Below are 11,298 nucleotides of genomic sequence, written 5' to 3'. Positions count from 1 at the left end.
ACCCAAGGGCCTTTGTCAGAGCTGAAATAACAAGGCTGAACATAAAAAGATGCAATATAAATGCAAAGTATGTGTGTCAGGAGTGGGTGGTAAAGATGGCAACAAAAGACATTTATCTAGAAATCCTTTTACAGACAAGATGCTGTTTCTTGGAATAACTAGTTTTTAATACAGCTTACCTACCACAGCAGATTCGCAAGAACACCCCTGGGGTAATATCTGCAGGCATAACATTCTATACATTACTATTATTACCTTGGCAAAGATTATTATAGCAAAGATTGCTCCTGGCCCAACTGCAGAGAAGTTTCATTCTTTCCCCTGCAAAAAGTGCAGCATTTGGCTTGTTTTAGGACAAGGCAGCAAGAGCACTTCCACCTGCTAGAAGCCTAGTTTTAGCTTTGGAGAGCTGACCAGCTCTTAGAACACAGTATTTCCCCACACAAAATTAATAAAAGAAGCCATCCTGAACAATCAGCTGCCTTGAAACTAGGGAGCAAAATACTCTGATGAGAAGCTGTTTTGTCTTTAAAGTACTATCCAGGGAGATGAAGACAGGAATTCATTCCAGCCCTGTATGTAACGAAAATTTTCAAATTAATAGTCGATTGCTTTGGAATAAACCTGCCAAACTAGACAAAGTGCTTTTGTGGCAAAGATTACCCCAAGATTTACCTCCAAGAATTCCAGGGCTGCCCAGGCATGACAGGATTTCAAATGCTTCACACTCAGAAATGGCATGTGGCTTTCTAGGGTTACTGGAAAACATAGGGAGCAGAGTCTTGCATTCATCTAACTGATTCATGGCCAGGAAGGCTGGTTTTCACTGCTGTCCTCTGGCAATAGCAAAGTCTTTGCAAGGTTACATGCAGACTTACATATAGAACAGGCAAAATCAAGATCTTGCATGCAAGAAATGGTGTTATACTGCAGCAGTCAAGTAGAAAATCTCAACATGAGACCTTAAAGAGGGCAATGGTGAGGTTTTTTAGAATAAAACTGAAGCATAAGTGATTTTACTCTCATATCCATTTACAGCAAAAAAAATGCAGCACAGTGACTTGCCCAGCAGCCAGACACTGAAGTGCTTGTATCCCAGTGTCTGCAAATTACTCCTTAAAATGACATGGAGGGTGGGGGGTGGCCAGTATAGAGTCCTCCTCCTCCGTCCTGGATTTCCCTGAGTTTGGAAACCATGTGACAGTGTTTGGTCTGCTCTTCTGTACCCATTACAAGCTGATTGTCTCTCCCACCTGTTCCATGTCTGTGAATCATTAGGATTTGCTTACCATTCTTCATATTTACCTGTTTTTTTATGGTTCCTCCTCTGTTTTCTGCCTTTTGATATGATCTTTAAATGGCTTGAGTCTTTATTCTAGCCCAGAAGTAGGGTCTTCCTTCTTTTAGGCTGTCCTTCCCACACTGTGTGCCCTGAGAAGGTGCACCTACTGCTGCTGGTGTGCCAATGACATGCTAATCTAGGTGCCATCAACCAACATATGCCATCAGTATAGCCCATTTCCTGCTGTTTGTTCCTGCTGTGTCCATTCCTGGGCCAATTCATGCCAGTCTTAAAATTTCTATTACAATACTCACACAGATTTGTCTCAATAGTGCTACCAACCTTAGGTCTTCTGGTTGTATGAGAGGGAAGAAAAAGATTTTTTTGCTTATTTAAGCATTTTCAGCACCTGATTTTGGCATCCTCCAAAAAAAATTTTAAGCCTGACTGAAATTTGTGTCTTAATTCCCTGCTGTGTAGATGATGATCTGTTTATCTTCTATCTCTAGTCACTGTAAATGCTTCAGGACATAAATTGCCTGGGTAGCATGTGATCGGGTGCTGGGCACAAGGTGGCACTGATTTTAGCAGGTATGTCTCAGTGTTACAGACATAATGAACTCTTGAAGGTTGGCAAGGACACCTTTGGGGTGGGGATACACAAACCACACAGACCCAACAATTCTGTTTCAAAGGACTATTTCTACCATAGATGTTTAAGTATGTAAATATCTGCAAACCATGATTACAAACACAGCTTGCTATCCCAGTATTTTTTCTTAAGTACAGAAGTAGCAATTACCAGCTTATGCAGTTCATTGCTTTTTTCGTGCCATTTCTCACTGTACGTGCAAGCTAGACTATTTGAAGCAGGGGGGAGGGGTTTCCCTTGCCCTTTTAGTTGAATGTATTGTCTATAAGGAATGTTTGAAACAAGAGACAGGTCATCTATATTCTCCTCACTGTACATTTCATTCCTGACCTAAATGAGCAGCCTTCAAAGCACCAGTGCAGTTTTCTGTTCTCCATTCTCAAGCCTTGAAGTCTGCCTATGGGTTAATCTCCACGATGGTGGTTTTACTCACAAGCCATTTAGTCACAAGGAATAGGCTAACAGTACTTGATAATTTCTCTCTGGCTACTGAAAAGCCATCAGCAGGAATGACTTTCTACCACTGTCAATAGAGGCTGGAGATGAACTGTTAGAAGTTGAGGCTGTCAGGTTCAATCCCTTCAGTCACTAGGTTCCATTAAACACAAGTTAGAGGCACCAGCACTCTGCTCACCAGAGATAGCTGACTGTCTGCTCCTTGCTGGTTTTCACCCACAGTTTAAGTGTAGAGGAGAGGAAGGGCACAGAGAAAGGAGCAGCAAAGTAATGAAAAAGCTTGGGTTTTCTGTAGGATGCCTAAGATATTAAAACTTCCAATATTTCTCTGTATTCCTTAATTCTTACTGCATTTGACCATTTTTCTCCACTTGAAGCATTTCAGAGCTATTGCCCATTCCCTCTGCAATGCTCGGCTCTAATTTGAAAGTCTAGATATATGAACTGACATCATTTTATCTATGTATATAAATGGATGTGGATACAGTAGGCGTGAACCATTCCAACATATTAGCGTGAGGGCCTGCAAAAGCCATTCTGAGTGCCACACCTGCAACATTGATTCAGACCATTACTCCAGGATAAGTGTCTAATGCGCTGAGTCAAAGTGCCCAGAGAAGATCTTAATACACAAAGTCAATGTCATAAAATTGTATTTGTTTATGCTGTCAAAATATCACTGTAGAAAAATTCAGAAGTGTTAGAATCAGAGTCCTTAAGGTGCAGAGGATAACTAGGCACTTGAACAGGGAACTGAAATATTTGCTGACTCACCATGCTGTTGAACTTCTCTACCTTAATTTGAATTAAATTTATAGCTCCATATCAGGTATTTACTACAATGCACCAACACAGGAGCACTGCTTTTATGCAGCCAGAAGTAAACACTGAGAATCTTACTCTTGTTTTGTTCTACTTAAAATTTTTCACAGAAGCTGAGACTTTGATTAGCATTTGCATGCAGGAGACTCTGTAGCTGTACTGAAGTTCTACAGCTTAGCATGCTCTTATTGAATCTTTCAGGAAGACACTCTAGCTCGTATCTGTATGAGTAAGTAGATAAAAAATACAAATGCCAGGAAACAGTGATGAAGAGTGCACAAAAGCATCAACATGGATTGCTTATCTTCTTTTTGATACCTGGAGTCATATCCAGCCTGAGGTTATGATAATTAACTATTGGAAGATCTGAAAGCAAGCTATCTGAGTGACTTTATGCACATATAGCATATTCGAAGTGTCAGTATAAGGTATGGAGATTCTGTGTAGTATTTATTGTTATTCTAAATCATAGGATTTTCTTAACAGACTTGTAGAGGTGCATGCATTCATCTTAACATGAGAATTAAATTTCTTTGCAAAGCTATCATGCAAAGCTAGTTTCACATGTAAAGTTGACTTGGTATATAACCCCATGTTCAGAGGTATCCCAATTCCTGTCTTGTTTATCTAATTGCAGTCATAATGTTGATATGTTGACAATATTTGCATAGAAGAATGTGCAAAAATCACAGTTTTTGAAGAAAACTCAGCCATGCTGTCCTATATTCAGAACAATTTCCATGCTGTTATTGCCATAGAAATTTGTTTCATTTTCTCTATGTTTCATTGAATCCACATTATCTTAGGGAAAATTCAGCTGGTCCAGTTAGGGTTTGCTCATTTTAATTTGCAAGAACTATTACTTTTTTCAAGTGAAACTGTTCTGTAGAGCCATCAGTGGTCTGTTTATTTAAGATGTATAGAAGCAATATGTAATACAATTGTTCTAAAGAAAAACAATTTTATGTTTTCTCAGGTATTCCAGGATTGATTACCCATGAATACTAAGGTGCCCTTACACTGCCTGAAACAATTCAAGAATCCTGCAAAGACATTGGGAATTAGATCCATGTATATTTTGGTTTTTTCCAGCCATACCAGCACAGAATTATGGATTGTCAGTTTAGTATATTTGAGTGTTTCTCTCTGTGATGAAGTGACCCAGCAGTGCAGCTGAAACAGAGCAGGTTCTTCTAAGCATTTGCTACATATTGACAAGCCTATTGGAAAAAAAAAAAAAAAAAAGTTGCTTTTGAGTGATTTTTATCATCATTGCTTACTCTACCAATATATTTGGATACCTGTTACCAGGGAGAACAAGATTCAGCCCATTTTGCAGAGATCATCTACAGTATCTGACAGGGTGCTTGCCCAGTGGCAGTTGCTGGTCATGCATTTTTCAGTACTTGTTCCATTTGATCAAATTCATCTCAACCTCTCTTTACGTGAATCAGTTGAGTTGATCTTTCTTGATAAATATGCACAGGAGTACAGTATGCTTTTGCTAGCTCAGTTCAACCTTCTAAATTGTGTCAGAAATGCATCCATCTCCTGTACCACCATTTTTACAGATCAAAAATCAGAGAAATTGAATGTTAAACACTTGAATCAATGCTATTATTATCTCCCAAGCTGCTCAGAGGTAACATGGCTTTAATAGCAGAAGTTCTCTCAGCATGGTTTCAAATGAAAAAAATTACATCCTATGCTGTTCAGTGCTAGGATGTCTCAACATCTACTACCTACACACTTGAGTTCAGTAGTTTCACTGTATTTTGATGAGGCACTGTACTTACACCTGCCCCCAGGTGTACACAGGAAAGGAACATCACACAGCATACGCACAATACATATAAATCGTTCCTATTCCTTCTTTATCTCAAGTTTTCACCCTGGGCCATTTTCAAGGTCCTATTTTTCTCTCTTTAATGCTTTTGTTACTGTTAATGAGGACAACTTCTTTTAAAGGAGGATTATAGAAAGGGGTAAGTCTTAATGTATTTTATAGTCAAAAGTGTGCTTATCAGATCCAGTTTTCTGTTTCATGGGAAATCTGCTCTGGAATGCCTTACAGAATCTTTCAGCAGAGACAGTAAAAGGCACCAGATATAAAAATCTAATGCCATTTTATAATCCAATATTTTTGGCACTGACTTGTATAATCTACTTTACGGCTATTTTAGAGTTAAGTGTAAAAAAAAAAACCCTGAATCTCCTTGTTATACTTTGCCTTCCTGAAGATGATTTAATAAGCCTACCCTTTCTATTAATTTACAGGAACATAAGTGACATTTATCAGCTTGATACTTAACCTGCATCATTGTAAAATTTGGTGGTTGTATTAATTCCACAAGATGTTAAGTGTTCTTGTCTTGCTACAGAGATGATCTCATTAGTAAGCAAAGGCCTGGCCAAAGGGGTGATCTCTGCACAAGTCATCACTGGCAGCTCCAGCTTCCTGGCAACCGTGATTGCTCAGATCAGAAGACAGAACACACCTAAGTGCCAAAACGCAGCTTTAACACTCATGCTTCACTCCAGCACAAGTTATGCCTTAAGGCTAAAAAATATACCTGTGTGCAAAGACCCAGCACAAGGTTCATAAGCCACTTACATCTTCAAAGCGACTTAAGAAGATCCCTGGCCTTGTGGAGTCTCTTTCTGCAGGCAGAAGTATGGTAAGCACTGCACAGTGTAGCAAAATGATAGTCTGCAAGTTACTTTGATTTTCCTTCTGTCTTCCATCTTCATGAAATTCACAGCATTTTCCTTTAAAATCTGTCTCCCTCTAGCAAACTGTTTGGGGATCACTAAAAATTGTGTTGTCACAATTGGATGCATATTCTATTGAACAATGTGTGTAAAGAACTCACATTTCTTTATCATAGCAGTGGGGTGTAGTGGAGAACATAACACTTCTTGGTAGAACAGTACTTCCTGTTAACTCCCCAGCAGCAGATTTGGTGCTCCTAAACTTTAAGAACTCCTGTCATTTGACAGTGCAAATGCATCAGCACATACATTCCTCTATTCCCCACCATGCCAAAACTCACTCTTCCCAAACCACCTCCTTCCAACACTAGGATTCGTTTTTCCTTGAGCTTTCTAGCTTCTCCTAACTCACTCCTTTCCCATTCAGTCTTCTATCCCCAAGCTAATGCCTAATAGACATTTAGCTCACTATCTCCTTTCCTTGTCTCATCTCTCTAGTTTACGTGTTATTCTCCCTACACAATTTCCAGTCTCACTGCTAATCTCTCCTTCCATTATCACATCAGCTTGTTTCACACCCTTCACTTCCACAACCACCTCCCAGCGTGTGGTCCCCAGACCAAGGAACCCACTCACCATTTACACCTGTCACCCTCAGGTTTCCTTTGCCCTTCTGTAACATACTCTGAATGTGCATGCAGCACATCCACACACAAAAAAAATCACACACACAATCAAAATTGGCCTCATTCATAGGGGAGATATATTATAAAAGATAGAACAAGGTATGGGGAACATTGACTGTTTCAGAAATCTTCCTACTGGGATCCAGCAGGTACCTCCAGTTAAACCTGTAGAGAGACTCAAGAGCAGGTTTTAATCAATGTATATATAAGAAACTCTGTGCAACGGTGTTGTAAGTGTGATAGACGCAATTAAAACAGGAAAATCTTACTAAACATACAGTTTCAGGTTTCTTTTGGTTGGTATTCCATTACATCAAAAGCCATCAAATCAATGGGATCATGCTGTATAACATCTTTATCAACAATCTGGATGAGGGCATCAAGTGCACCCTCAGTAAGTTTGCAGAGGACACCAAGCTCAGCAGGAGTGTTGATCTGCGGGAGGGCAGGAGGCTCTGCAGAGGGATCTGGACATGCCGGACCGATGGGCCGAGGCCAGCTGGATGAGGTTCAAGAAGGCTCTGTGCCGGGTCCTGCACCTGGGTCACACCAGCCCCACACAGCGCTACAGGCTGGGGCAGAGCGGCTGGAAAGGGCCTGGTGGGAAAGGGCCTGGGGGTGCTGGTCGGCAGCCGGCTGGGCATGAGCCAGCAGTGTGCCCAGGTGGCCAAGGAGGCCAGCAGCACCCTGGCTTGTGTCAGGAGCAGTGTGGCCAGCAGGGCAAGGGAAGGGACTGTCCCCCTGCACTGGGCACTGGTGAGGCCGCACCTCGAACCCTGTGTTCAGGTTTGGGCCCCTCACTGCAGGAGGGACGTAGAGGGGCTGCAGCGTGTCCAGGGAAGGGCAGCGGGGCTGGGGAAGGGTCTGGAGCACAAGGCTTGTGAGGAGCAGCTGAGGGAACTGGGGCTTTCTGTCTGGAGAGGAGGAGGCTCAGGAGTGACCTCACTGCTCTCTACCCAAAAGGAGGCTGTAGGCAGGTGGGGATCGGTCTCTTCCCACAGATAACAAGTGACAGGACGGAGGAAATGGCCTCAGGTTGTGCCAGGGGAGGTTTAGATTGGATATTAGGAAAAATTTCATCACTGAAAGGGTAGTCAAGCATTGGAACAGGCTTCCCAGAGAGGTGGTAGAATCACCATCTCTGGAGGTCTTTAAAAAATTTGTAGATTCAGTACTTAGGGACACGGTTTAATGATGGACTTGGCAGTCCTGGGTTAACAGTTGGACTCGATGACCTTAAGGGTCTTTTCCAACCTAAATGTTTCTATGATTCTACAAAATCATGCTTGAGACCACTGTCATGGTCAAACACCAGCCCATAAATGCACCAGTGTAACCAACTGAACATAAAGATTTATTTGAACTTCAAAGGAGTTTGCTGACTCTCAGTCACTGATTACAATTTTTCCCACTGTAGGAAGCATAGATTACTTTTGCAGATCTCCCCAGAATGCAGGTGCCGACATTTCTGAGATGCTGATGTCTGATATATATAAAAATAACCAATGGTCCATTCACTCCTTTAATGTGGATTTCAGTGACTTCCTAGTTTCCACAGAGTCAGCCTGCAATGTCAGGTGTGAACGTGTTAGCCTAATGAAACATCTAATGCCATTAAAACCAACTACCATCCTGCACATTGCCTACCTTCTGGGATGGATTTCCTTTGGCCATAACAGATCTCATTTAGATTTTGATTCTTGCTGTGCCAGAATTTACAAAGTGCTCTACACAGAAACAGCTTTGGAAGTGAGTACTGTCAAATGGATTGAAAATTGAAAAAAGAAATGCAAACCCAAGAAAATTACCTATGTAAGTGCTTTTGTCTCATGAAGACTTACATCAGATGTATCAGGAAGCATATGAGATCCAGCACCTGGTGCAACATGTGCATCATAGGCTGGAAAAGAAACACAAGGACATGCACAGTAGATACTAGTATTCATCACATTTACCAATTCAGTGAGAGGGAAGGAAATAGTTAACAACAAAAGAAAACAGAAAATAAAGCAAAACATACAATAAGATCTTGTTCAAAAACATGGCATGTTAAAAGGCACGTGTTGAATAGGAAGCAGCTTAAAATATTTCAAATTAACTCTCTGAGGCTGACCATGGTGGCTTAAGCACGGGATTGCTGCCAGAGAGAATGGAAAAAGGATATTGTGTAACTTGGCTTAGAGCACAGCTCTTGATACCAGTTCACAGCCAGATCTTCCAGCTGCCAGGAGAGAGCGCTAACAGGTTTGGTCTAGTACGAGTGAGGGAGAAGATACCCTGAACTTTTCCTGTTGTAACTAACTGCACCTGTCTGTGTTACCAAAAAAGGTATGACACTGGGAAAAGATCCTAAGACAAATGCATTGGTCCCTCATTTGCTGTGCAGTCTGTTAGGCCATCCAGTAAAGCTGGGTCCAACAGAGATGGGTAGCATTTCAAATACTCACGCATGCCATGTCCTATTTGCTGTCTCTGTACAGCTCCAAGCTGAGTACACACCACTACCCCTAAATATCCCCCACAGGGGCAGGGAGGAAGACACCTTGCTTCTGGTCCTGGACTGCAGGAGCTCAGAGCAGTGCCAGGGTTCCTGGGACCCCGGTAGAGGAGTTTAGCTCTCGTTGCCTCAATGACCCAGGTGTTCAAAGCAGGAACAAAATTTAGAGAGCAAAAAAGCATGTTGAGAGCCTAGCTGACCTCCACTATCAGGGTGAGATGAAAAACCTCCATCTTTTGACCCCTTTAAGTATGACCCAGGGATAAAAACCTAACAATAAAAAGACATCAGAGGAAACAAATGGGTATAATGCTGGCTAATTTAAACTGAAAGTGGTATCCATTTTTAATCCACTAGGTAGCATGTCAGTCCAGACCTTTTATATCTGAGCAGGAGACACGCCCCTTTAGAACTAACTGAAAAAGTAGGATGTTTTTGATTTTAGAAAAGCCCACTTACATTCCTCTAAGCTTTCCTCGAGTACCTCAAGAGCCCTCAAGATCACTGCAACTGGAGGAACAAAAGTAACATTCAAGGTTTACAATAATCCCTTTCCTCAAGAGTAGGAGAAAATATCAGATGTGGCTGCAGCTTTCAATGTATTATTAATACCAACCACTTGGCAGCATTTGTTTCAGTGAGATAAATTTCATCTGTGAACACAAAAGAAAGAGAAGGAAGACAGCTGGTCAGACTGGTCACAGGAATACCTGCTAGGCCAAATCAAAAGCCAGTATTTTTGCACAGGGGTTTGTGAAGCTTGGCCATAAAACAAAGCTTAAAGAAAACGTATTCGGTTACCTATCTCAAAGAACAATTGTAATACAAACTACAGCAGCAGTTCAGCAACAATGCAGATTAATTAAAGATATTAAACCATGTAAACAAACCTCTTACCAAATAAAGCAGATGCTAAAGGTGAACCAGAGGCGTTTACTGTGCCACTGGGTTTTTTGCAGGGATTTTCAATCTGTGAATGACTAAATGCTTCCCAGGGAAAGCTGGACACCTTGCACAGCAAGATTGATCCTCCTGCTAGCAGGCTTTCCTTATTTAGCTGCCTTATGTGGACCATGTGCATGTGGATGTAATTTCTAGCCTTAGAGGACCGGGATAAAAATAAAAAGGGGGGTGGTGGGGGGTGGTGGTGGCAGGCAGGGGCTGGGGCTGGGAGGAAAACCTCTGGGGGGGAAACCTGGGATTTGGTGGCTCAAATCACCAAAATAGAGGGCAATCACTTTGCAAAAAGGGTGCAGTTACAGGCCTTCTATCTCCACGCTGCCATAGCTCCATTAATCTGCTGCAGGCTGAACTCAAAAGAAATCTGTGACATGACACGCAACAGCAACTAGGCTGTACAGTAAAATGAACCAGATGAGAAGGTCACACAAAGCTCTTGCACTCAAAGTGTATGTTTTCATGTCAAAAGGGTCCCTGTGCCAGCTCAGGACCGTCTTTCTCCAAGACTCCTGTAGAATGATTTTATGTGGGGATAGGGACTAAAGATGAAAACTGGGATGCAATGAAGTGCCTGACGCAGGCACCCAAATCAAGCAGGTGACACTGTGGGCCTTGTTTGCCTTTTTAAAATGCATCACTATCAAAAGTAATAATCTAAAAACTCAACCAGACTTCTTTGTGGAATTTAGTGTGAGTTTGCCACACAAGGACTGTAGAAGCATATCAGTTCAGAGTATAAATTAATATAATTAATTCTTCACCTTGTGTGAGGGCTCCCATTCACTCCTGTACAGTTGCTTCTTTGATCATAGTAAATTATCCTTGCCCTGAACAGGAGAAAGCCACTGCAATATGATAATGTTCCACCTGAATGGGAGCTTCCACTGCCGTATAACATGGTTTAATTCAGTACTTTATCTTCACACCCTCAGCTGATTTGCCTTAGCTTTCCTGAAAAGGAATTACTTTAGGGAGTGAATTGGTCGATGCTGTAACCTGCTTTCCCAGATCAAATAGGTGATGCCTATATCTGTGGAGGGAAGAGAGGCAGTGACTAAGAAAAGAACTGGATCGCAGAGTCTGGAAGCAGGTGTGCAGCTTTCTTTCAGCCTCATGGAGAGAGCCCATGAAAAGATATGAATACCTTGGGCTCTGCTATCTCATGGAAGAGCACACCATCTGTCCCCAGGCAGGCTCAGGGAGCAGCACTGCTGGTGTAGTGATAGGAGAT

The 11,298-nt window shown here is 41.9% G+C and overlaps 1 long non-coding RNA gene across 1 annotated transcript; it reads right to left on the bottom strand.

Annotated features, from left to right (window-relative positions):
* Positions 1-6,620: 6,620 nt before the first annotated feature.
* Positions 6,621-10,140, bottom strand: LOC130142755 (uncharacterized). The gene is made up of 3 exons (XR_008819498.1): positions 9,567-10,140; positions 8,419-8,510; positions 6,621-6,775 (listed from the first exon to the last, which is right to left on the bottom strand). It is a non-coding gene; the product is annotated as an uncharacterized LOC130142755 (long non-coding RNA).
* Positions 10,141-11,298: the final 1,158 nt, after the last annotated feature.

This window comes from Falco biarmicus, chromosome Z, assembly GCF_023638135.1.
Source record: "Falco biarmicus isolate bFalBia1 chromosome Z, bFalBia1.pri, whole genome shotgun sequence".
NCBI lineage: Eukaryota > Metazoa > Chordata > Aves > Falconiformes > Falconidae > Falco > Falco biarmicus.
This window is presented reverse-complemented; position numbering and strand designations above follow the sequence as displayed.